Source organism: Pseudophryne corroboree, chromosome 7 (genome assembly GCF_028390025.1).
Source record: "Pseudophryne corroboree isolate aPseCor3 chromosome 7, aPseCor3.hap2, whole genome shotgun sequence".
In the NCBI taxonomy this organism is placed as follows: Eukaryota; Metazoa; Chordata; class Amphibia; order Anura; family Myobatrachidae; genus Pseudophryne; species Pseudophryne corroboree.
The window spans coordinates 408,925,408-408,940,288 of NC_086450.1; the positions used below are offsets into that span (position 1 = coordinate 408,925,408).

At 48.1% G+C, this 14,881-nt stretch overlaps 1 protein-coding gene across 8 annotated transcripts in view; it reads left to right on the forward strand.

Annotated features, from left to right (window-relative positions):
- Window positions 1-14,881, forward strand: part of LOC134945416 (ankyrin repeat and fibronectin type-III domain-containing protein 1-like) — a 1,003,308-nt gene that overhangs the window by 954,852 nt on the left and 33,575 nt on the right. The gene's annotated exons all lie outside the window — the stretch shown is intronic.

Genomic DNA, 14,881 nt, shown 5'->3' on the forward strand with positions numbered 1-14,881 from the left:
TCTTCTTGCGATCGCCTGTGCGCTCACTTTCTTCGGCCATCCCGTTGCTACCTATCACCGCACTTCAACAATAACAATGGCTCTACATTGTATTATTAATATACAGTATACAGTCACATTCACCTTACTGTTATTACTTAGATCACAAAATAAAGTTATTTTAGTGTCTCACTGTATAAAATCACCACTGAACTGCATTTCCTGGTCAAGAAAAATTATTATCATTATTACCAGTTATTTATATAGCGCACACATATTCCGCTGCGCATTACAGAGAACATTTGGCCTTTCACATCAGTTCTGGCCCCTGTGGAGCTTACAATCTATGTTCGCTACCTCATGTACTGTACACACGCACACTTACACACTAAGGTTAATTTATGTCGGGAAACAACCTGTGGGAGGAAACCCACACAAGGGGAGAATATACAAACTCCACACAACCCATGGTGGGAATCAAACCCACAACCTCGGTGCTGTGAATAAATGTATTCAACTATAATTTTATTACACATAAATGACCTTTAATAGGAGAGAACTCCGCCCCTCTATAATACACTTTCAGATTATTGACACGAGATCCATTCTATGACATGAAAAGAACAATACCAGGCACACCCTACATCACAGGTTCTCAAACTCGGTCCTCAGGACCCCACACGGTGCATGTTTTGCAGGTCTCCTCACAGAATCGCAAGTGAAATAATTAGCTCCACCTGTGGACCTTTTAAAATGTGTCAGTGAGTAATTAATACACCTGTGCACCTGCTGGGTTACCTGCACAACATGCACTGTGTGGGGGTAATGAGGACCGAGTTTGAGAACCTCTGCCCTACATTAACCAACAACAATCACCATAAAACTTGTGGAGGAAACACAGGGGGTGATTCAGAGCTGATTGTAGATGTGCTAAATTTAGCACATCTACGATCAGTTTCTCTGACATGCGAGTGGACGCCCGGCACAAGGCTAGTCCGCCCCACATGTCAGGCCCTACCTACCCCCCCACCCCCCGCCAAGTAGCCCTCTACCTGCGCAACCTAGATGTGTTGGCAGGCGGCTACCCGCCACGTTCCGGGTCGCAGTGGCTGCATGTGACATCAAGCAGCCGCCACAGCCCACTCCCACAACAGACTGGAGATGCCTGCATTGTCCGTACTGCGCCCCACCAACGGCGTTCTAACACTGTTGGCACGCCCCCTCCTGCCCCGCCTCAGCCTGTCAATCAGGCAAAGGCAATCGCACCAGTGAGATGCATCTCACTGGGACTTCCTTCAGAGTGCAGTGATTGCCCCTGAATCATCTCCACAGTCCATGAGGCTTACACATGATGTAAGCCCCACAGACTGCCCCCCCCCCCCCCGATAATATTGTTCAGCTACCTGCACCCCAATTTATATTTAAGTTGAGCATCCTCTCCCCCTTTATATATTAACTTGTGCCATACCCCCTTATATATTAATTTAACTTGTACCTGTCCCCCTTATATATTTATTTACTTTGTGACACTGCCTCCCCTATATATTAATTTAACTTGTATTTACCCCCCTTATGTTTTCATTTACCTTCTGTCTGCAACCTCCCCCCTCCCCCCTCCCCCTTATATATTTATTTAACTTATGCTGCTATCACATGTTATATAATATATTATGTGCTGCAACCAGACAGGGAAAAGCAAAGGTGAATAAGCTTACTGTCCACAGCCAGCCAGTGCCACATCAGAGGAGGGGGCGGAGCTTCAGGCCGGGTGGGGGCGGAGCCACGGACGGGTCTTGGGGCGTGGCATCGGGCAGATTCAGGCAGGGACAGTTTCGTGGTCTGAACTCTGATCTGTGCCCATCCAGCTGGTTCGGTGTGGAAGGTAACTGAGTAGCCCGGAGGTGAGGGAGCTGTGCTGTTGGTGATGACAGGAATATTTTTTCCTGTCATCACTGGCTGCGTTGCATTGGAGCCTGTGGGCCTATTTTCAATGGGGGGCCTGGAGCTGCAGCTCCATCCGCCCCATTGTTAATCCGGCCCTGTATCTCATTATGGTATGCAATTATTCCAAAATACGGAAAAATCCGATATCCAAAATACTTCTGGTCCCAAGCATTTTGGATAAGGGATACTCAACCTGTATAATAATTAAACAAATAATTAAAGGGACCATCCACTTCTGGAATAACCCTTTACAAGAGACATGTCTCCTATTTACAGCCAAGTATCCCAACCATGTTACTGCGTTTTGCAAGCTATACATATGGTAGCTCTTTGCTGGCGATGTACGGAAGTACTGGGTTCGCAGTGAAGAGAATGACCTCTCCCCCATTTGTTGGATTGAAGGGTATATTTATTTTGAAAAGGCATTGTCCTAATCTGGGGCTAACTTAAACTTCTAGGTCTTTTATTATTATTTATTTATTAACAGTTTCTTATATAGCGCAGCAAATTCCGTTGCGCTTTACAATTTGAAATAACAATAACCATAACAAACTGGGTGATAACAGTCATAGATGTAGGAAGGCCCTGCTCGCAAGCTTACAATCTATAGGCCGATAAAACCGACATGATGTGTCTTTTCCTGTAACTTACAGATTCCTTGAGAAATTCCATAGAATAAGAGATGTTTTTTACTGGAATCCTGCCTGCGAATATGTATATTTAGTATATCTACTGTATGATATTTATAGGGGAAACAAATTTAAACACTTAAAGGCCGCTAAACTTAAATGTTCATCCAATATGAAAACTCTTTTACATTCACAGACATGTATGTTATACTTCCCATTATGTGGCAGGCTTTAAGAAGTTTGTAACCTTGTTACCTATGTCAATGTAGCCATTGTGTTTTCCTCTACCCATCTCCCGCTATTCCTCCTGTCCCTCTCCCTCATCTCCCCCTATTCCACCTGTCTCTCTCTCTCTCTCTATTCCCCTGTAACCCCTTTTCTCTAACGTCCTAGTGGATGCTGGGGACTCCGTAAGGACCATGGGGAATAGACGGGCTCCGCAGGAGACAGGGCACTTTAAGAAAGAATTAGGAATACTGGTGTGCACTGGCTCCTCCCTCTATGTCCCTCCTCCAGACCTCAGTTTGAATCTGTGCCCGGACGAGCTGGGTGCACTTTAGTGAGCTCTCCTGAGCTTGCTGAATAGAAAGTATTTTGTTAGGTTTTTTTATTTTCAGAGAGATCTGCTGGCAACAGACTCTCTGCTACGTGGGACTGAGGTGAGAGAGAAGCAGACCTACTCACTGTGGATAGGTCATGCTTCTTAGGCTACTGGACACCATTAGCTCCAGAGGGATCGAACACAGGAACGCACCCTTGGTCGTCCGATCCCAGAGCCGCGCCGCCGTCCCCCTCGCAGAGCCAGAAGCCAGAAGCCGGCGTGAGAAGCAAGAAGACTTCAAAAGCGGCGGCAGAAGACTCCAGTCTTCATATGAGGTAGCGCACAGCACTGCAGCTGTGCGCCATTGCTCCCACATTACACCCGCACACTCCGGTCACTGTAGGGCGCAGGGGGGGGCACCCTGGGCAGCAATTAAGTACCTCTTGGCATAAAAGAGCATATATACAGTTGGGCACTGTATATATGCATGAGCCCCGACATTATTTTACACAAATCGCGGGACAGAAACCCGCCGCTGAGGGGGCGGGGCTTCTTCCTCAGCACTCACCAGCGCCATTTTCTCTCCACAGCTCCGCTGAGAGGAAGCTCCCCAGGCACTCCCCTGCAGAATCACGGTAGAAAGAGGGTAAAAATAGAGGGGGGGCACATAAATTTAGCGCAAAATCAGTGTATACAGCAGCTACTGGGTAAACACTAAGTTACTGTGTAATTCCTGGGTCATATAGCGCTGGGGTGTGTGCTGGCATACTCTCTCTCTGTCTCTCCAAAGGGCCTTGTGGGGGTTCTGTCCTCAAATAGAGCATCCCCCGTGTGTGCGGTGTGTCGGTACGCTTCTGTCGACATGTTTGACGAGGAAGGCTATGTGGAAGCAGAGCAGGTGCAGATGAATGTGGTATCGCCGCCGACGGCGCCGACACCCGATTGGATGGATATGTGGAAGGTTTTAAATGATAATGTTAATTCCTTGCATAAAAGGTTGGATAAAGCTGAAGCTTTGGGACAGTCAAGGTCTCAACCCATGCCTGACCCTACAACGCAGAGGCCGTCAGGGTCTCAGAAGCGTCCACTATCCCAAATAGTTGACACAGATATCGACACGGATTCTGACTCCAGTGTCGATGGCGATGATGCAAAGTTGCAGCCTAAAATGGCTAAAGCCATCCGCTACATGATTATAGCAATGAAGGATGTATTACACATCTCAGAGGAAAACCCAGTCCCTGACAAGAGGGTTTATATGTTTGGGGAAAAAAGGCATGAGGTGACTTTTCCCCCTTCACATGAATTAAATGAGTTATGTGAAAAAGCTTGGGAATCTCCAGATAGGAAAGTGCAGATTTCCAAACGGTTGCTTATGGCGTATCCTTTCCCGCCAACGGACAGGTTACGCTGGGAATCAGGGGCGGATCCAGAAGAAAATGATAGGGGGGGCACCATGGAAGGGGCAAGTACATTTGCGTGCGGCTTCGGTGCATGTGAGCTGGCGCTTCTTATACAATGTCCACTGTATTGGTAGTGCCCCTTATATAGACCCCATAGTAGTGGTGCCCCTTATGCAATGCCCGTATTGCCCCCAGTAGTAATGCCCCCAGTCATTATGCCCCCAGTGGTAATTCCCCTGCAGTCATGACCCCAGTAGTTTACCCCCCCCCCTTTAGTTTAGCCCCCAAGTAGTAATGCCCCTGTAGTTAAGCCGCCAGTAGTAATGCCCCTGTAGTTACACCGCCAGTAGTTAGCACCTTTGTAGTTGGCCCCCAGTAATAGTCCCCCAGTAGTTTGCCCCCAGTAGATGCCCCCCCAGTAATAATGTCCCCCAGCAGTTTGCCCCCAGTAGATGCCCCCTAGTAATAATGTCCTCCAGTAGTAATGCCCCTTAGGAGTTTGCCACCAATAGACGACCCGCCAGTAGTAATGCCCCCAGTAATAATGCCCCCAGTAGATGCCCCCCAGGAAAAATGTCCCCCAGTAGCTGCCCCCAATAGATGACCCCCCCAGTAGTAATGCCCCCAGTAGATGCCCCCCAGTAATAATGCCCCAGTAGCTGCCCCAATAGATGACCCCCCCCAGTAGTAATGCCCCCAGTAGATGCCCCCCAGTAATAATGCCCCAGTAGCTGCCCCCAATAGATGACCCCCCAGTAATAATGCCCCCCTACGAGTTTGCCCCAATAGATGACCCCCCTGTAGTAATGCCCCCAGTAGATGGCCCCCAGTAAATATGGCCCCCAGTAGCTGCCCCCAATAGATGACCCCTCAGTAGTGATGCCCCCAGTAGATGCCCCAGTTATAATGCCCCCAGTAGTTTGACCCCCCAGTAGTAATGCCCCTTGTTGATGCCCCCCAGTAGTAATGTCCCCCATAGTTAGCCCCCAGTAGATGCATTAAGGAAGAAAAATACATACTTACCGAGCCCCGTTCCCGCGCCGCTGCAGTCCTCCTCCTTCTGGCGTCCGCTCCTCAGTCACTCATCAGCACTATGAGAGAGACATCATGACTGACGTCTCTCCCATAGCGCACAGTGACAGCGCCGGAAGCCGGAGCTCAGTACTGAGCTCCTGCCTCCGGCTGCCGCTGTGCAGGGAGACGGGCGCCCGCTGGTAACACAATCTCACCGGGCGCCCGTCATCTCCCTATGCGGCGGCGGCGGCGGCACCGGGGGGGTTGGTGTCACAAATGACAGGGGGGGCACGGGCCCGAGTGCCCCCCCCCTAAATCTGCCACTGCTGGGAATCCTCCCCTAGGGTAGACAAAGCTTTGACACGCTTATCTAAGAAGGTAGCCCTGCCGTCACAGGATACGGCCACCCTAAAGGATCCTGCGGATAGAAAGCAGGAAGGGATCCTGAAGTCCATTTATACACATTCAGGTACTCTACTAAGGCCGGCAATTGCGTCGGCCTGGATGTGTAGTGCTGTCGCAGCATGGACAGATACTTTATCTGAGGAACTTGATACCTTGGACAAGGATACTATATTACTGACCCTGGGGCATATAAAAGACGCTGTACTGTATATGAGAGATGCCCAGAGAGATATTACCCTACTGGGCTCTAGAATAAATGCAATGTCAATTTCGGCCAGAAGGGCCCTGTGGACTCGGCAATGGACAGGTGATGCCGACTCAAAACGGCACATGGAGGTTTTACCTTATAAGGGTGAGGAATTGTTTGGGGACGGTCTCTCGGACCTAGTTTCCACAGCTACGGCTGGGAAGTCAAATTTTTTGCCATATATTCCCTCACAACTTAAGAAAGCACCGTATTACCAAATGCAGTCCTTTCGATCACAAAGAGGCAAGAAAGTCCGAGGTGCGTCCTTTCTTGCCAGAGGCAGGGGTAGAGGAAAGAAGCTGCACAATACAGCTAGTTCCCAGGAACAGAAGTCCTCCCCGGCTTCCACTAAATCCACCGCATGACGCTGGGGCTCCACAGGTGGAGCCAGGATCGGTGGAGGCGCGTCTCCGACATTTCAGCCACCAGTGGGTTCGCTCACAGGTGGATCCCTGGGCTATACAGATTGTATCTCAGGGATATAAGCTGGAATTCGAAGTGATGGCCCCTCACCGTTACCTCAAATCGGCCCTGCCAGCTTCCCCCTTGGAGAGGGAAATAGTGTTAGCGGCAATTCACAAATTATATCTCCAGCAGGTGGTGGTGTAAGTTCCCCTCCTTCAACAGGGAAGGGGTTACTATTCCACAATGTTTGTGGTACCGAAACCGGACAGTTCGGTCAGACCCATTTTGAATTTAAAATCCCTGAACATTTACCTGAAAAGGTTCAAGTTCAAGATGGAATCGCTCAGAGCGGTCATTGCAAGCCTGGAAGAGGGGGATTTTATGGTGTCTCTGGACATAAAGGATGCTTACCTGCATGTCCCCATTTATCCACCTCATCAGGAGTACCTCAAATTCGTGGTACAGGATTGTCATTACCAATTCCAGACGTTGCCGTTCGGTCTGTCCACGGCACCGAGAATATTTACCAAGGTAATGGCGGAAATGATGGTGCTCCTGCGAAAGCAAGGAGTCACAATTATCCCATACTTGGAAGATCTCCTCATAAAAGCGAGGTCCAGAGAGCAGTTACTGATCAGCGTAGCACGCTCTTGGGAAGTGTTACAACAGCACGGCTGGATTCTGAATATTCCAAAGTCGCAGCTGATTCCTACGACGCGTCTGCCCTTCCTGGGCATGATTCTGGACACAGAACAGAAGAAGGTTTTTCTCCCGACGGAGAAGGCTCAGGAACTCATGACACTGGTCAGAGACCTCTTAAAGCCAAAACGGGTGTCGGTGCATCACTGCACGCGAGTCCTGGGGCAGATGGTGGCATCATACGAGGCCATTCCCTTCGGCAGGTTCCATGCGAGGACCTTTCAATGGGATCTGTTGGACAAGTGGTCCGGATCACATCTACAGATGCATCGGCTGATCACCCTATCCCCCAGGGCCAGGGTGTCTCTTCTGTGGTGGCTGCAGAGTGCTCACCTTCTCGAGAGTCGCAGATTCGGCATTCAGGACTGGGTCCTGGTGACCACGGATGCAAGCCTCCGAGGGTGGGGGGCAGTCACACTGGGAAGAAATTTCCAGGGTCTGTGGTCAAGTCAGGAGACTTGCCTTCACATCAATATCCTGGAACTAAGGGCCATATACAACGCTCTAAGTCAAGCGGAGACCCTGCGTCGCGACCAATCGGTGCTGATTCAATCAGACAACATCACCGCAGTGGCTCATGTAAACCGCCAAGGCGGCACAAGGAGCAGGGTGGCGATGGCGGAAGCCACCAGAATTCTTCGCTGGGCAGAGAATCACGTGAGAGCACTGTCAGCAGTGTTCATTCCGGGAGTGGACAACTGGGAGGCAGACTTCCTCAGCAGGCACGACCTCCACCCGGGATAGTGGGGACTTCATCAAGAAGTCTTCACGCAGATTGCCAGTCGGTGGGAGCTGCCACAGGTGGACATGATGGCATCCCGCCTCAACAAAAAACTACAGAGGTATTGCGCCAGGTCAAGAGACCCTCAGGCGATAGCTGTAGACGCACTAGTGACACCGTGGGTGTTCCAGTCGGTTTATTTTTTTCCTACTCTTCCTCTCATACACAAGGTACTGAGAATCATAAGAAAAAGAGGAGTGAGAACAATACTAATTGTTCTGGATTAGCCAAGAAGGACTTGGTATCCAGAGCTGCAAGAAATGCTCACAGAGGACCCATGGCCTCTGCCTCTAAGGCAGGATCTGTTGCAGCAGGGGCCCTGTCTGTTCCAAGACTTACCGCGGCTGCGTTTGACGGCATGGCGGTTGAACGCCGGATCCTAGCAGAAAAAGGGATTCCGGATGAGGTTATTCCTATGCTAATAAAGGCTAGGAAAGACGTGACGGCTAAACATTATCACCGTATATGGCGAAAATATGTTGCTTGGTGTGAGGCCAGGAATGCCCCTACAGAGGAATTCCAGCTGGGCCGTTTCCTTCACTTCCTACAGTCGGGAGTGACTTTGGGCCTAAAATTGGGGTCCATTAAGGTCCAGATTTCGGCCCTATCAATTTTCTTTCAAAAAGAACTGGCTTCTCTGCCTAAAGTTCAGACGTTTGTAAAGGGAGTGCTGCATATTCAGCCCCCGTTTGTGCCTCCAGTGGCACCTTGGGATCTTAACGTGGTGTTGAGTTTCCTGAAATCACCATGGTTTGAGCCACTTAAAACCGTGGAGTTAAAATATCTCACGTGGAAGGTGGTCATGCTATTAGCCTTGGCTTCGGCGAGGCGTGTGTCAGAATTGGCGGCTTTGTCACATAAAAGCCCCTATCTGGTTTTCCATATGGACAGGGCAGAATTGCGGACTCGTCCGCAATTTCTGCCAAAAGTAGTGTCTTCTTTTCATATGAACCAACCTATCGTGGTGCCTGTGGCTACTTGTGACTTGGAGAATTCCGAGTTACTGGACGTAGTCAGGGCTTTGAAGGTTTATGTAGCCAGAACGGCTAGAGTCAGGAAAACTAAGTCGCTGTTAATCCTGTATTCATCCAACAAGCTGGGTGCTCCTGCTTCAAAGCAAACTATTGCTCTCTGGATCTGTAACACGATTCAGCAAGCTCATTCTGCGGCTGGCTTGCCGCCTCCAAAATCAGTAAAAGCCCATTCCACAAGGAAGGTGGGCTCTTCTTGGGCGGCTGCCCGAGGGGTCTCGGCATTACAGCTTTGCCGAGCGGCTACTTGGTCGGGTTCAAACACCTTTGCAAAGTTCTACAAGTTTGATACCCTGGCTGAGGAGGACCTTGAGTTTGCTCATTCGGTGCTGCAGAGTCATCCGCACTCTCCCGCCCGTTTTGGTGCTTTGGTATAATCCCCATGGTCCTTACGGAGTCCCCAGCATCTACTAGGACGTTAGAGAAAATAAGATTTTACTTACCGGTAAATCTATTTCTCGTAGTCCGTAGTGGATGCTGGGCGCCCGTCCCAAGTGCGGACTTCTTCTGCAATACTTGTATATAGTTATTGCTTAAATAAGGGTTATTTTATGGTTGCATCAGGTTTATCTGATGCTCTGTTGTTGTTCATACTATTAACTGGGTAAGGTTATCACGAGTTATACGGTGTGATTGGTGTGGCTGGTATGAGTCTTACAGAGGGAAAAGGTAGCAGGTGCACTATCTCACACTAGCTCTACCTGTAGTAACCAGAGGCACTTAGCATATTCCTGGCCAGGGCTATGAGCTTACCCACCGCATCAAAGTAGCCTCTCATTGGGTAAGTCCCTAACACTAACTATAGGGGTTCAGGTCCGTGGGGCAGTACACCCCAGAGCCACCCAGCCAGACAACCCCAGGGCATCGCAGGAGTGATAAAAGTATAAGGTTAACGAGGTAGGAGCAGCTGCTGCTGCATGTGTGAATAATGTGAGGAGTAAAAGAAAATTATGTGAAGGTGTTACATATATATAAAACAAACTATAAGTGCCATGGAGTGATGAAATAGTGTTAAATTGCGATGCCCCAGGGACACCCAGCCACGGCAGGCACAGGGAGCCCCGCACCCCAGAGAATTCCCCCCATTATGGACTGCCATATTAAACAAAATGTAGGAGTCTTACCTCAGTGTGCTCATCCCAAATGTAAAGGCTAGAGTGTTGGACTATTTAAAATCAGAGGGGTGGGTGGGGCACTCCATGGCACTTAGTTTGTTTTATATATATGTAACACCTTCACATAATTTTCTTTTACTCCTCACATTATTCACACATGCAGCAGCAGCTGCTCCTACCTCTTTAACCTTATACTTTTATCACTCCTGCGATGCCCTGGGGTTATCTGGCTGGGTGGCTCTGGGGTGTCCTGCCCCCCGGACCTGAACCACTATAGTTAGTGTTAGGGACTTACCAAATGAGAGGCTACCTTGATGCGGTGGGTAAGCTCATAGCCCTGGCCAGGAATATACTAAGTGCCTCTGGTTACTACAGGTAGAGCTAGTGTGAGATAGTGCACCTGCTACCTTTTCCCTCTGTACACTTTACTAAGTCTCAAGCAGAGTAGCACCTCATTACCTAATCAAGGTGTACAAATTAGGGCCCTTTTCCCTCTGTAACTGGTATGAGTCTTACCCTGGATTCCAAAATCCTTTCCTTGTACTGTCAGCTCTTCCGGGCACAGTTTCCTTAACTGAGGTCTGGAGGATGGACATAGAGGGAGGAGCCAGTGCACACCAGTATTCCTAATTCTTTCTTAAAGTGCCCTGTCTCCTGCGGAGCCCGTCTATTCCCCATGGTCCTTACGGAGTCCCCAGCATCCACTACGGACTACGAAAAATAGATTTACCGGTAAGTAAAATCTTATTTTCCCTATTCCCACTCTCTCCCTACATTCTCTCTTGTTCTCCCCCCCCCTATACTCTCCCCATATAGTCTCTCTTTCTTTCTCTCCCAATATTCTTTCTATCTTCCTCTATATTATGTCACTCACTTATTCCTGACTCGTTCTAAAATTCTCTATCCTCCCCATATTCTATTTTTCTTTCTGTCGTCTCCCCTTTATTCTCTCTCTCCCACTTCGCCCCCTATAATTTTGTTTTCTCCCGTACTGTGTATCATGTCACTCATTCCCGACTCCCTCTACATTCTCAATCCTTTTCCACATATTGGGGGTAATTCCAAGTTGATCGCAGCAGGAATTTAGTTAGCAATTGGGCAAAACCATGTGCAGTGCAGGGGGAGGCAGATATAACATGTGCAGAGAGAGTTAGATTTGGGTGGGGTGTGTTCAATCTGCAATCTAATTTGCAGTGTAAAAATAAAGCAGCCAGTGTTTACCCTGCACAGAAACAATATAACCCACCCAAATCTAACTCTCTCTGCACATGTTATATCTGCCTCCCCTGCAGTTCACATGGTTTTGCCCAACTGCTAACAAAGTTCCTGCTGCGATCAACTTGGAATTACCCCCATTCTCTCTCTCTGTCATCTTCCCTTTATTCTCCCCCCCCCCCATATTCCTTCTCTCTTCCACTATATATCACTCATTCCTGACTTCCTCTAAATTCTCTATCCTTTTCCACATATTCTCTCTCTGCGTCTTCCCTTTATTCTCTCTCCCCTATATTCTCTCTCTTCCTCTGTAATCTCTTTCTTCCCCTATATTCTCTCTCTGCCGTCTTCCCTTTATTCTCTCTCCCTTTTATTCTCTCTCTTCCTCTGTAATCTCTTTCTCCCCCTATATTCTCTCTCTCTCTCTGCCGTCTCCCCTTTATTCTCTCTCCCCTATATTCTCTCTCTTCCTCTGTAATCTCTCTTTCTCCCCCTATATTCTCTCTCTGCCGTCTCCCCTTTATTCTCTCTCCCCTATATTCTCTCTCTTCCCCTGTAATCTCTTTCTCCCCCTATATTCTCTCTCTGCCGTCTTCCCTTTATTCTCTCTCTCCCCTATATTCTCTCTCTTCCTCTGTAATCTCTCTTTCTCCCCCTATATTCTCTCTCTCTCTCTGCCGTCTTCCCTTTATTCTCTTTCCCCTATATTCTCTCTTCCCCTGTAATCTCTCTTTCTCCCCCTATATTCTCTCTCTGCCATCTTCCCTTTATTCTCTCTCCCCTATATTCTCTATCTTCCCCTGTAATCTCTCTTTCTCCCCCTATATTCTCTCTCTGCCGTCTTCCCTTTATTCTCTCTCCCCTATATTCTCTCTCTTCCCCTGTAATCTCTCTTTCTCCCCCTATATTCTCTCTCTGCCGTCTTCCCTTTATTCTCTCGCCCCTATATTCTCTCTCTTCCCCTGTAATCTCTCTTTCTCCCCCTATATTCTCTCTCTCTCTGCCGTCTTCCCTTTATTCTCTCTCTCCCCTATATTCTCTCTCTCCCCTATATTCTCTCTCTTCCTCTGTAATCTCTCTTTCTCCTCCTATATTCTCTCTCTGCCGTCTTCCCTATATTCTCTCTCCCCTATATTCTCTCTCTTCCCCTGTAATCTCTCTTTCTCCCCCTATATTCGCTCTCTGCCGTCTTCGCTTTATTCTCTCTCCCCTATATTCTCTCTCTTCCCCTGTAATCTCTTTCTCCCCCTATATTCTCTCTCTCTCTGCCGTCTTCCCTTTATTCTCTCTCCCCTATATTCTCTCTCTTCCCCTGTAATCTCTTTCTCCCCCTATATTCTCTCTCTCTGCCGTCTTCCCTTTATTCTCTCTCCCTTATATTCTCTCTCTCCCCCTGTAATCTCTTTCTCCCCCTATATTCTCTCTCTCTCTGCCGTCTCCCCTTTATTCTCTCTCCCCTATATTCTCTCTCTTCCCCTGTAATCTCTTTCTCCCCCTATATTCTCTCTCTGCCGTCTTCCCTTTATTCTCTCTCCCCTATATTCTCTCTTCCCCTGTAATCTCTTTCTCCCCCTATATTCTCTCTCTCTCTGCCGTCTTCCCTTTATTTTCTCTCCCCTATATTCTCTCTCTTCCCCTGTAATCTCTCTTTCTCCCCCTATATTCTCTCTCTCTCTCTGCCGTCTTCCCTTTATTCTCTCTCCCCTATATTCTCTCTCTTCCCCTGTAATCTCTTTCTCCCCCTATATTCTCTCTCTCTCTGCCGTCTTCCCTTTATTCTCTCTCCCCTATATTCTCTCTCTTCCCCTGTAATCTCTCTTTCTCCCCCTATATTCTCTCTCTGCCGTCTTCCCTTTATTCTCTCTCCCCTATATTCTCTCTCTTCCCCTGTAATCTCTTTCTCCCCCTATATTCTCTCTCTGCCGTCTTCCCTTTATTCTCTCTCCCCTATATTCTCTCTTCCCCTGTAATCTCTTTCTCCCCCTATATTCTCTCTCTGCCGTCTTCCCTTTATTCTCTCTCCCCTATATTCTCTCTCTTCCCCTGTAATCTCTTTCTCCCCCTATATTCTCTCTCTCTGCCGTCTTCCCTTTATTCTCTCTCCCTTATATTCTCTCTCTTCCCCTGTAATCTCTTTCTCCCCCTATATTCTCTCTCTCTCTCTCTCTGCCGTCTTCCCTTTATTCTCTCTCCCCTATATTCTCTCTCTTCCCCTGGAATCTCTCTTTCTCCCCCTATATTCTCTCTCTCTCTCTGCCGTCTTCCCTTTATTCTCTCTCCCCTATATTCTCTCTCTTCCTCTGTAATCTCTCTTTCTCCCCCTATATTCTATTTCTCTTTTCCCCTATATTATGTCATTCATTCCTGACTTCCTCTAAATTCTCTATCCTTTTCCACATATTCTCTCTTACACTTCTCCTCCTATATTCTCTTTGTCCCTCAATTCTTCTCCCCCTATTCTGTCTCATCGATCACACAAGACAACAGCAGCGACAATGAAAGTCAGCAACACTGTACTTAGCTCACCGAAGTTCCATCTGTTGATGCATCCACATAGGGGTGCATGCCGCAAGGGCAGCGTGGAACATTCCTTGTAGGCCATAGCAGATCCACAGGTAGGTGGGGGCTATGGGAACCTTCAGTGAGAGCTGCAGGGGAAGGAGATGTGTTCGCACCCCAAGTCACCTTTCACTTACTGTGAGCGTGGAGGCGGTGGGCCAGCTCCGTATGTCAGTTTAGCAGCTACTAAGAGGCCTTACAGTATGTGTTTTCATTCCAACTACTTAAACATTCTGTAAAACGCAAACATGCACATACAATAGTGAAATAGTAAAAGTTCGTATTGCTATAATCCGCATGTCTGCTCTTGTGGGCCCTTGCACTGAGAAACTCTACCCATGCAAACTTTCTTAAGCCATCATTTATTGAAAGGTAGGAAGGCCAATGTACTCCTAGCCAGTGACCACCTTTTCTAATTAAAGCTACCAGCTAATGAAGTTGTTTGATAACATAGAAGTTAAAAATGTAAATCTGGGGCTTGGATAGACTTACTGCCACTTCAAACGATGTCAGAATCCTTCCAACTTCATGTGTGTCCCTTTTCGGATCTATATTTGACAGTAATGTAGCGAGAGGTCTCAGTGACATAGAGTTATGAAAGCAGTGCATTGCTGTCTATCAATATTTACTTAGCGCTGCTGCGGCTCTGAGTCCTGGCGGCTCCTGTACCAGTCTTAATTGTTGGCTGACGCGTCCACAGTAGGTGGCACTGAGATCCAAATATAGGGACCCTTCTTAGTGATTTACAAACAAAATTACTCCTTTAATCCACATAGGGTTAAAATACCAGGCTACTTCCTATAATGAGCCCCATTCTGAGTGTTTAATAATCCATATTGACTCACCAGCCTGTTTCTATTTAAAGCCCCCATACAATCAGGGCAGCTTAGCCAGGTCCTGGAAAGCTCAGGTTC